Here is a 12,641-nt window from a genome sequence, read left to right as displayed (position 1 = left end):
AAAACAGGTATAGTAATGTATTTTGTGTCTTTCATTTTTTTTCTTTCATAAAGTAGTATGGTTCTATTCTTTATTTTGAATTCTAAGCATCCCCTAAACTTCCATGTCTTAGAAGCATGGTCCCTAGAGTTAATGCGATTGGAGGAATTTGGGGATTCAGAAGCCAGAGCCAAATGAGCAGTCTTTAAGTCATTGAGGGCCTACTTTTGATACAGAATGAAGTAGTAGTGCAGGGAAAGGTAAACCCAGAAGTAAAAGCAGGAAATGTAGTGATTTTTCATTCATATTTTAATGAATAAAGCTTACTCACGATATCATATATCATGTCAATCTATAGAAAACGGGAACTCTTTGGGAGAAGCTAGAGCCCTTTATCCTGGTCCTAAGCCTGCAGGCACCAGAGAAGGATCCAATGGATCAAGGAACCTTCAGTTACTGGCCCTCACCGAGGTGAACCAGAACTAGACGTGTGCCTAAAGATTCTGTTTGGGCCTTTGAAGCTAGAAATAGCATGACTATGTCTTTAATTCCCTTGTTCATATCATATCTCAAATGTCTACTATGGTTCAGCTTAATATGAAGTAAACCCAGAAGTAGTAAATGAATATTACAGGAACTAGGTGAGCTTATCGAAGTTGACTGTCAAAAGCCATCCTGAGGTATGGCCTTGCAGTGAAGTTATATTGTCGTAAGCAATAGAATTGGAAGTCTAAAACAGATCTGTATATGTTTGAATATTTGACTGACAATAAAGCTGTCAAAAAGAAATGTATGAATTTCAAGTTTTCTACATTTGTGCTCTTTCCTTCACTGCTATCTTTACATCTGGTCCCTGATTTTGAAAAGAGGTGACCCCTCCTCCTAGACTGAAGCTTGTGCTGGTATTCTCTAATCTTCACAAACACCCGGAATAAAGAAAAGGAGAAAACACTTAACTCACAGTGTTAGTAGATGCAGCCCACAGCAGGTGAGTGACTTTGCTTTGGGAGTGTAAGAAAGCATCGTGGCATGGCATGGAGCACAGGATAAAATTATCCACCCTCTTAATGCTGGTAGACAAGCAGAGAGTGGGGATGTGTGGGGGAGAGGGCCCAAGAAGGGAACTTCCTTTAAAGACACCTGGACGTTCTCCAGATGACTCGTCTTTATTTTAGTAGGCCCCAGTGCCTAAGGTTTCCACCAACTTCCAGTAGAGCACAGGCTGGGAAACAGTCCTGTAGCTTATAGCTTTTGTGGGTATCTCAGACACAAAGATGGGAAGGGTGGTAAATGTTTAGGTAGAGGAACATCCCACTGCAGAGAACTAGACAGCAGATGGGAACTAATGTTTTGTAATTTGTGGGTGAAGTTGGATAAGAAAGCTGAGATACAGGGATTTTAAACTCATGTACTTGGTTAACAGTTTATATTTTTGAAAAAAATTCAAACCCACAGATTTAGTGGGTGTAACATGCATGTTTTCTAAGACATAAGACAATTAGGAACCAAGAAATATAAGTATAAACAAATATTTAGAGAACACAATATCACTTTGATGAACATTCTTTCCTGGGCACTAAGAAAATCAAGGAAAAAAAATTAAATCTCAGGGAAAACATTGACAATCAGGATTTAGTTAAAAACACATTTTCTTTCCCTTTTTCAAGACAAGATTTCTCTGTGTAGCCCTGGCTGTCCTGGAATTCTCTCTGTAGACAAGGCTGGCCTTGAATTCACAAAGATCCACCTGCCTCTGTCCCAAAAGCTGGGATTAAAGGTCTGCACTACCATCACCCAGTTTAAGACAAGTTTTCTTATTTACCTAATCAAGAAAAAGAGAATACCAACTTTGAATAAGACACAGTTGGTGAGGGAGGTCCTACTGTCTATGTGCAGCTTTCATTGGTTAATGAAAAGAAACTGCCCTGGCCTGTTGATAGGGAAGGACTTAGGTAGGCGAGGAAAATGGAACTAAATTCTGGGAGGAAAAAAGCAGGGTCAGAGAGATGCCATGGATCCATGGATCCGATGCCAGAGTCAGATGCAGTACCTTGCCGATAAGCCACAACCATGTGGCGATACACAGATTAACAGAAAAGGGTTAAATTAATATAAGAATTAGGCAATAAGAAGTTTGAGCTAATGGGCCAAGCAGTGTTTTAATAAATTTCTGTGTGATTATTTTGGTTCTGGGCAGCCGGGATGAACAAGCGGCTCCCCCTTTGCTACACACAGTTAATATTTTGTGTGTAGTGCCTTCAGATAATTTTTGAACATCCATTCCTACTTGGGATCCCTACTCTGACCTTAACAGGCATGTCATGTAACTGACAACTTCCTGTAGTCCCTGCTCCAAGGGATATAGCACCCTGACCCGTGAGAGCACATGCATTCTTCTGTGCATTTACACACAACACAACACACACACACACAATTGAAAAAATAAAAATAAATCTATTTTTAAAATCCAGTGCCTCTATCATACACACCCAGTGCTCTGATTTAATTTGCCTGAGACACAGCCTGAGAGCTGAGATTTATAAAAGCCTTCTGGGTGGTTGTATCTTGAGAATTGCTTCTAAAGACACTCATCTACGACCTCACAAGAGTAGCCTGGCTTCACCCACTTCTCCAGATTCAGGAAGAGTTCTTAGTAGTCCCTATTTCTCTTAAGGTAACATCATTCTCTATACTCAATAAACCCTGATGCTTACTTCAATGACTAAAACTTATCCCGCATCCAAAGGCCATTTAATGTGAAACTATGCTTCTTTTCTTGGAGAAGTTAACAATATTGGCAGGAAACCTGGTTGCCTCTAATTGTTGGTATTTGCTCCAAACTTCCTTTGTCTTCTCTGGGAAACAAGATGGATACCGCTTCTGCCCCAGGTGGAAGTCACATCAGCCACTTATCCTAAAGGTCTACTTTCAATTTCCCTAATGCAGAGGAGGGTTAGGGCTCCAAATCTTTACTCTTAATGAAAAAGGGTCAAAAAGGCAACAGGCATTATACTTATATCATCATCTTTGAAGAGAGAATGATAAATGAATTATTATGTAGCTCTTTAAATCCTGCATGAATTTACTCATCTTGAAGGTCAAATGACATGTTCCAAAGCTAATGAAGGCCTGGAGAGCCTAGATGCTAAAATTCTTGTTACTCAATCCCCTAAACACAGCTTATTCTGGGTTCTTTTGCTTCATGTATATGGTCTGGCTTGCTTTCTTATCATTCTTGGGTTCTCACCGTTATTATTTTAATCAATGCAGCTTGTGAGATGCACTGAGGTAAAAGTCTTAGTGCTCAAACTAATATTTTTTTTCTGAACTGACGCACTAGCCAGATGTATTCTGTCACACAGTGCTAGGATATGCTGTTTGATGTTGTGCTTCATAGTATTTTTTAAATTATTCACATATTGAATTTAAATTTATGCAATAGAATGAAGTAGAGAGTATGCACTTTCAGTATGCTTTTTTATTTGGCAGCTATTTATTCGTATCACTTTTTTATTTAAATGGCAAATCTCCAATTCTGAAGCTTTACGCTGGTACTCGAAGTCCAAGGAAGATGAGTGTTGTTATTTTCATTGTTTGGGAAACAAAAATGTACCTCTGATAATTTTTGTCTTTGATTACTGCTTCTTCAAAGGATTTAAACCAGAATGAAAGCCTTTGAAATCTTCAGAGATGAGGAGACATGAGAGTTATTCTGTGTGCACTGGATAAACAGATGTCTTAGCTTTTCAAACCAAACTTGGAAAATAGAATCACAAGCCTCATCAGCAACACGGAACAGTCTTTGCAGGTGCATAACGTTTTCTATTTTACTAATATGAAATGGAAGAAATAATGTCATTTTATTCCTCTTCCTTGTCTAAGAATTTAGTTCCAATTAACATTTCAGAAAACTTGCTGTTTTGTAAATATCTTGGGAAGCAAAATACACTACATAGGAGTGGGGAAAAAATCTCTTCTTGTCATTTTGGGTACAAATAAGCACCATTAGAAATATATATATATATTACTTGGTAAGTCTAGGTCCTAATTGAAAAATTCCAAATAAATAAAAGCCAAATTTCATTCATTTACTCAATGAACCAAATCTTGTAATCAAATTTATTCTGAGACACCCATTGGTTTCAGTGTGAGTTTCTCATATGGAATAATTATAGAATTAAGCACAATGCTACTAACTGAGAAAAAAATCAAAACACTAATAGACTTTGCATTGTGGCCAATGATGGCCTATACTGGATAACTTATTCAGTGGATGTGGATAGCATGGCTGTTCACTGTCTCACAGCAGTGCAGAAATGGGCCTAATGATGCAAAAACAACAAATAACCTCTATCCATTATGTTCAGTCTTTCCCAGATGAAAGTCTACTTACCCATTTAGGAGAATAAAGAAAAAACTATGGCATCATACCATTCATTGGCTGGAATGAATCTTTGGGCAAATCGACCCGAGAAGTTTTGAATTTTAAATTGTACTGAAGACTTTCTGTAACGAGGTATCTTGCAACTTAGCTGTGTATTAAATATCTGCGTTGTCCAAAGCACTTATTATAAATGCTGCAAACAACTGCACTCTTAAATTTAATTCTAATTCTTCTGTTTCATTTTTTACTTGATTTTTATTTTATATCTTTTGACCTTTTGTCTGCATGTATGTTCATGTACCACATGTGTGTGCCTGGTACCAGTGCAGGCAAAAGAGGGTAACATTTCCTCTAAAAATGGAGTTACAGAGAGTTGTTAGCTGGTAATTTGGTGCTTGGAAGAGAATCTGGGTCCTCTGGAAGAGCAACAGGTGCTCCTAACTACTTAGCTCCAGCCTCAATTCTAATCTTTAAATGCCATATGATAGAAATGTTAATTTAGACAAAGCTAAGAGTATAGTATATTCAGTTTTGTTTTCCCCTTATTTTGCATGACGTTGTTTCTTTGGAATTTTCCTGAATCTCACTTTCACATTTGCATCAAAGTGACAAAGGTTTATGTGGCCACAATCACAGTCATCACCATGTGGTCACAATCATCATCTATATAGTAAGCATTTGTCAAAGTGCCCGTATTGGTTTTCTATACGTTACAAATTATCATGAACCCGGCTCTTTTAAACAGCACTTACTATTCTCCCATAATCTTATAGATTAAAAGTCGATTTGGTTTTCTTTATAGGTTTCACAAAACTCAGATAAATATGTCAGGCAAACTGGGCTCATATTTGAGTTTCCAGAAAAGGATGTATTTCTGAGCTCACTTGAATGGTTGGCAGAATCTAGTCCCTCCCCGCTGAGGGGTGGGATGTCTGTTTTTGCTAAAGTAACTTCTCAGACCTTGCACAAGCAGCCGTATCCATCTACATTCAGGCCAGCAAAGATGGACTGTTTAGGTTTTTTTTTTTTTTAATCTCTCTGATGTACTACTCCCTGCTACTAGTTGAAGGAAACTCTTGTTTATAAAGGTTCATTATTGATTGGATCGTATTATCTTTATTACCAAGGAGATGATTGATTAGTTGGGGGTGGGGAGATACCATTGGGAAAATGCTTGCCATGTGCAACATGAAGTCTGGAGTTCAATGCTCATCATCCACATAAAAAACAAACAAAACAAAACAAAAAGGACAGGCATTGGTACTGGAGCAATGGTTCAGGAGTCCAAAGCACTTTCTGCTCTTGTCGAGGACAGAACTGTGGTTCCTAGCACCAATGTCAGATGCCCTACAACAGCCTATAATTCCAGCGCTGGAGAGCTTGTGCTCTCTTCTGGATTCTGAGTGCATTGCACTTGTGTGCACACACCAACATACACATACATAAATAAAAAAATAGGATAAATATATACATTTTAAAAAAGCTTGCTTGCAGTGTGCTGATAATCTCAAGATTTTTGTTGAGTGGGGTAGGGTGGGAAGCCAGTAAATTCCTGAGTTTTACTAGCCAGCCAACCTAGCCTATCCAGTAAACTCCAGGTCCCGGGGAGAGATCTGTTTCAAAGACAAGGTTAGGAGCTTGTAAAAACTATATCTGATATGGATGTATGACAACCACATGCATGTGCACACACATACACTCACATATAGAACACATGAACATCTACATATGTACACATGTACAAACACAAACTGATTAGTAACTATATTCACATTTTTTAAAATTACTTTATTATGCAAGGTAAAATTATTTTGGCCATGGTCTCTCATTATTTTTACAATCCTAAGAATTAGGGTCGGGTCTCTAAGGCAGGGGACATTTAGAAAGTCTGTGTAACATGCTGGTGTTTAGACACACAGTCAAGTCCTCCCTACCTAGTAATCAGAGTTTAAAAATAAGACAGTTAACATTTTAAAAAGTCAAGTTTATTGTATATCACCCACTAGTTAGTTGTTAACTTATTTTGCATAATTCTAGAGTTTGTAATAAAAAAAATAGGTACACTGTCCTGCTAAAAGAAAACTTCTAAAAGGTTTGGGAAGATGGCTCAGTTGGTAGAGTATACCTCTTAAGCATGAGAACCTGAATTTGGATACTGAGTGTCCATGGAAAAGCTTAGGGTAGTAGTGGATTCTGTAGCCACAGCACTGGGGGATGGGATGGTAGTGGGAAGTAGGGTAAAGAAACAGACTATAGCAGAATTTCTCAAACCACCAGCCTCCCAATAAAGACATGGAGACTTATTATTAGTCATACCTGCTCTACTTTGTTTTGTTCTTGTCCCACTAGCTCTTGTAACTTAATTTGATCGACTTCTTTTCATCTAGATTTTGCCTCTGGACTTTTTATGTTTCTTTCACCCTTTATGTCCTTCATTTCCTGTTTCCTCTGTGTCTGTCTGTCTGTCTGCTGCCTGACTTGCTGGACCCCGGCATTTTTCTCCTTTTCTCCCCCATTTTCCTCTCATTCTCTCAACCCTTGATTCCTCCATTTTCTTATTCTGTCTGTCTGCCAGCTCTGCCTAACCTCTACTACCTAGCTATTGGCTGTTCAGCCTTTAATTAGACCGATCAGATGTCTTAAGCAGGCAAAGTCAGACATATTTAGATCAGTAAACAGATACAGCAAAAATGATGTGGGATTTCCCTCTGTATGCTGTGAATACCATTGGTTAATAAATAAACTGTCTCGGCCAGGTGCAGGGAATAGAGGTCGGTGCGGGAAAACTAAATTGAAAGCTGGGAAAAGAAAGGCGGAGTGAGGGAGAAACTGTGGAGCTGCCGCCAGAGACAGACATGCTGAAACTTTGCTGGTAGACCATGACCTCCTGGTGATGCACAGATTAATGGAAATGGGTTAAATTAATATGTAAGAGTTAGCCAATAAGAAGCTAGAACTAATGGGCCAAGCAGTGATTTAAATAATATAGCTTTGTGTGATTATTTTGGGGCTAAGAGTCTGGGAACTAACTAGCGGCCTCCTTATTACACAAACAAATGTAACACATTTGTATAAAATAATATTCCTCAAGATAAGCAAATGTAACCCACATTTGCAAAGTTAAGTAATATTCCTCAATATAGACAAATATAACACATCTTTGAATAGCTAAAGTAACATTCTGAGAAAACAGATAGATCCATTAAGCGATTTGGCCAGTCAGTGTAGTCCAGTCAATGCCCTTCAAGTTTAGTGAGAGACCCTGCCTCAGAATACAGAAGTGTTGGAAGAAAGACACCAGATGTCAGCCTTCAAACCTATGGTCATTCATGTGCATGTGCGCACTAACAAGTACAACACACACATACAGACACAACACACACACACAAGACACACAAGCTCGTTATAAACAAAAGATTGCTATTAGTCTAAGAATCATCAGGAAATTCATTGCACTTAAGCAAAAACAAAAACAGCAAAAAATCAGCCAAGGTTGGTTGTTCTAGTTCCTTCCCACTAAGCTCTGTTTCTATTCTATCACAGCAGCTGTACCCATCACATTTTAGGTTTCTGACCCAATGACTTGAAGAAGAAATGATTATTTATGATCCTTTTCAAGTTTAGAACTGTTTATTGAACTAGATCTCTAATTCAGAATTTGCATAATAGTTACAAAATTATCAGCCACCCTTTCTTTCTTTCTTTCTTTCTTTCTTTCTTTCTTTCTTTCTTTCTTTTTTTCTTTCTTCCTTTTCCTGTTTTTGGTTTTAGCCACTATTCCTTTACATATTTCTCTAACTCAATTTTACATTGTTCTCAAATTTTAATTACTCTATTATTACTGCTGTATTATATTTTATAAGACAATTTTTAAAAAACAGTATTTTTCATTGCTTATCTTTACATTAAACCATTTTTTATTAATTTGCCTTAATGTTCATGGATTACACTTTCTGCTACCTGTTCTATATTATACCTATGCAGTAAAAAAATGGTTCAGTCGTTTTATTTCACAGTCTAGAATTACTAGACTTTAAAAGAATAATTTCTTTCTCCCAAGAATCCAGGATTGATTGTTCATTGCAGTTTTTTTTATTTTACTATCTTGAACACATTGATGACAATTGCTTGCAAGTCAACTATTTACTACTGTGGCAAAATACTTGAGAAAAACAATTTGAACACAGTGAACGTTTTATTTTGTCTCATGGTTTTAGAGACTTTTGACCCATGCTGACTTGGCTCCACCTTTAGGAGAAGTATGGTGGAGGTCTATGACAAAGCAGACATGCTCACATCATGGCAGTCTAGAAGGGGAAGGATGGAGAGGAAAGGTCGGGATAAGCTGCTGCTTTTAAAGTCTACTCCATTCAATTACACCTGTTTCTATCTTACAATAGCCTATCAAATTAACAAATGCATTAATTAGAGGAAGGTCTTTATGATTGAATCACTTTTCCCTAATCTGTCAACTGGAAACCAAGCCTGTTGGAAATGACTTTTGAAATTCGTTGTAGATCCTAACCGTAATACTTTACTTATCTACCTCAAAGACAAGTTGCTGCCTGTTCTATTTGGTCTTGTGCTGACTTGGTTCTAAACATTGCTACTGTGAATGAATTTGTGGGAGGTTCATATTCTCTTTTCCTCCAGCCTTTTTAATGTGATGGGCCTCAGCCATTAACCCAGGGAACTAATTATGATATGATTTAAAACTTGGTCTGTGCTCAGCTACTAACCTAGGGAACTAGTCATGGTGTGCTTAAGCTTTGTCTGTACTTAGATAGTAACCTGGGGAACTAGTTATGGTGTGGTTAAGCTTGTTCTGTGGGTTTTGAGTGGGTTTTCCTCTGGAATGTGACCCTACGTCTATGGCAGAGTTTTCCTTCCAGGGCTGATATGGAATTGTTAATAACATACTCATGTTATGTTTATACTCAGTCGGGACTGGAGCTCCACCAGTGAGGGTTTATCAGTCCTTCTAAACCCTTAGTATCTCACAGAAACTGTTGGTGTGAAGCTCTCAGGAGATTTTCCCTGCGTATGTACACACTGCCTTGATTGCAATAGATTCTCCTCCATATACCCAACTCCCATATGACATCCGCACACATTCTGATAGTTTCATTTTCACAAATGTCCTTTGCTCCAGGGCTCTCATCTCCACCCCTGGAGCTCAGCAGATCTACCACCTGCTAGGAGCAGGTCTCTTCTATAACTGTACATTTTCCCCAAATCTAGGAATACCTGAGTGGCTGTGGGACTCACCCTTCAGCCAGCAAAGTCCTGCCTGTCTATGACGCAGACTCCAAACCTGTCGCTTATCTTTTCAAGTCTCTGTTTACTAGTCCAGGAACTGTAATTCAGTCATGGCTGGAATTCCAATTCAAATTGATGCATTACTGTACACAAAATTGAATTCCAATCTACAACCTTCTTAGACATAAAATGAAACAGCTTATCTTTAGGAAGATTTCTTATTTTAGACACTTTGTTGAAATGTAATGTTTACATCAGGATCTATTCCAGTATGAAGATGTCAGTGTCAAATACTACCAATATTCAAATCACTCTCCTTAGCATTTTAGAAACCTATTTGTCAAAAGTTAAAGACTTTTTGAGCAATATTCCTTTAATATTAAAAAATTCTATTGTTGTGAATTAATTCTGAAAGTATTTACTGACTATAATTATGTTTAAAAAATATGATGCTTGCTATTGTGTATGGTTTTCCTTAATAGTTTTTAATTTTCTTTTCTTTGATATTACTTTTGTAAGCTGTAAACACTCCTGCATCCCACAGTCTTCAAAGTTCATTTGTATATATCTTTTTGCAATTCCTTACTTAAAAATGCCATTTATTGTCCACTATGCATGTACCAGACCCTGCTGCCTGCAGAGACTATAATGAGTCACTGGGAACAAATAGTTACCTTTAAGGGGCTCACTCTATTAAAAAAAAAGACTTAGAAATAGTAAAAGTAAGCTAATAAAACCATGCTCAAAATATTTTGGGGATCCAGATGAGAATGATTAACTCTGCCAGGGGCTTCTGATGAAGTTCCCTGTAAAAGGTCAATTTTAATCTCAGACTCAGTGAGAAAAGGCAATCAAGGCTGAGAGGTTTAATCCTGACTCAGTACTGAGCAGCAAAGAGATCATTGGTAAATAACACACACTTTTCACAGTCTCCATTGTTAATTTTTCCACTTTGAACTTCTTATTTTCTAGAGTGAGATGCATCTTTGACCTTGCTATTTTGTTGTGAGGATTTGAAACTAAGGTTGTCTATGCATAAGGCAATAGTCATCATTATTTTTATACATCATGACTAAATAGTGTTGGCACATGCAGGTTTTACTCGTTCCACACTGAGGATTTTCCCGTGTGCATATATATTCAGCCTCTCAAAGTGTTTTAATCCATGCATGAATTATCAGTTCCTAGAGAATGAACTCATCAGCAAAAGCAGCATTCAATTACAACTGCCTTTGTTAACTCAGGAGTTAGAGTAGAACTTTACAGACTCCCAACTTACCCACATATGGTTTGGCTTTCCTTAAACTTTGCTATAGGCACAGAGCTAAAGGCAACTATGGATTTTTTGTGAAAGGTTATGTAGTAATGTATTCGTTAAACCTCTTTTCGTTAAAAGTGTATTAATTTATTAAGTTATTTCTGATGAATCAATTTTTTGAGTCTTCATAGCTCAAAGTATTGTTTAATCTTTCTCTTATGTTTTGCCTTTTTCTATCTTCAAAACATCTCTTCGCTGATGAATATTTTGGTGTATGTGGACCAAATATTGTACAAACAAGTCTATTGATGAATGCCTTTTATATAAAGTACTTATTTAAATATTTTATTTTGTTTTTAATTGTGTGTGTGTGTGTGTGTGTGCACATGGGTACAGTTGCACTTGGAGGCCAGAGCACTGACGATGAACTAACATTGCCGGAAGTGATGAACTCTCTGACATAGGTTCTGGGAATCAAACTTGGGTCCTCTGTACTCCAAAGCAGTACACAGTTTTTACATGAGCTGCTTTTCAAGCTCCATACCATTTATTTGCATAAAATTTCATTTTGGAAAAATGTAGATTGATAGAAAAGTTAGGAAGCAAGTATAGGGAGCTCCCGTATACATTTCCTTCTATTCCTAGTCTGTGGTCATCTTCATTTTCGGGATGCCTTTGTCAAAGCTAAGACACTGATGTAAATCTATTAGTCATTAAGAACCTCTTCTTGCTTTTAACCAGTTTCCCCCACTTTTCTTTTGTTGCAGAATCCAATCCAGACTACCATGCCACATTTAACAGTTTTTTGTCCTTAACCTCTTCTGGTCTTTGTGTTCTGGAAGACTACTGACCAGTTCTCTTGGGAAATAGAGCAGTTTGAATATAATTGCTCCCATAATCTCAATACCATGGGAAGTAACAATGCTTGGAGCTATGATCTTATTGAAGTAGGTGTGTGCAGTCTTGTTGGGGTAAGTGTGTCATTGTGGGGGCATGTAGTGGCATTTCAATTGTATTTTAATAAAGCTTGCTTGGGGATTGGGAAGTAAGCTAGCTCTATAGACCAGGCAGCTTTGACATACACATTTAATCCAGTAACCACACTAGTTGCCATAGAAACTGGGCAGTATTTACCTTTAATCCAAGTGGTGCACACCTTTAATCTCAGCCCCAGAGAGGACTATAAAATAGTAGGAGACAGTTCTCAGACACAGTCTCATTCTGAACCTCCTTGAGGCAGTATCCTCATTTCAGATTGAGACCGAGGTAAAAACCAATGTCTGGATGCTTTGTTTTTCGGATCTTCAGGTTGAACCCCAGTTTCTCTCTCTCCAAATTTTTATTAATAGTGTATCATTGCCAGGCTTTGAGGTCTCCTGCCTCAAGATACTGCCCAGTGTCTCAGTCTACTTCTTATTGCCTGAATGATATAGCACTCTCAGCTCCAGCACCATGTGTGCCTGCATGCCTCCAAGTCCCACCTCCCATGATGATAATTTCCTGAACCACTGAACTGTAAGCAAGCCATGCAGTTAAATGTTTTTCTATATAACAGTTGCCAAGATCATGGTGTCTCTTAACAGCAAGAGAAACCCGAACTAAGATAGGGAACATATTTGAATGTGGGCCTGTGTATTTATTTCGCAGTGCTTAGATCAACCATTCTCTGTGGAGTTTGAATCAATTCATTTTTTACACATAGATTTTTTTGATATTTAAAGGTACTGTTCCATTGTTTTTTGGGTCATAGTTTTCAAAGGA

This window comes from Microtus pennsylvanicus, chromosome 15 (assembly GCF_037038515.1).
Source record: "Microtus pennsylvanicus isolate mMicPen1 chromosome 15, mMicPen1.hap1, whole genome shotgun sequence".
NCBI classification, from domain to species: Eukaryota; Metazoa; Chordata; class Mammalia; order Rodentia; family Cricetidae; genus Microtus; species Microtus pennsylvanicus.
Note: the sequence above shows the minus strand (reverse complement) of the source record.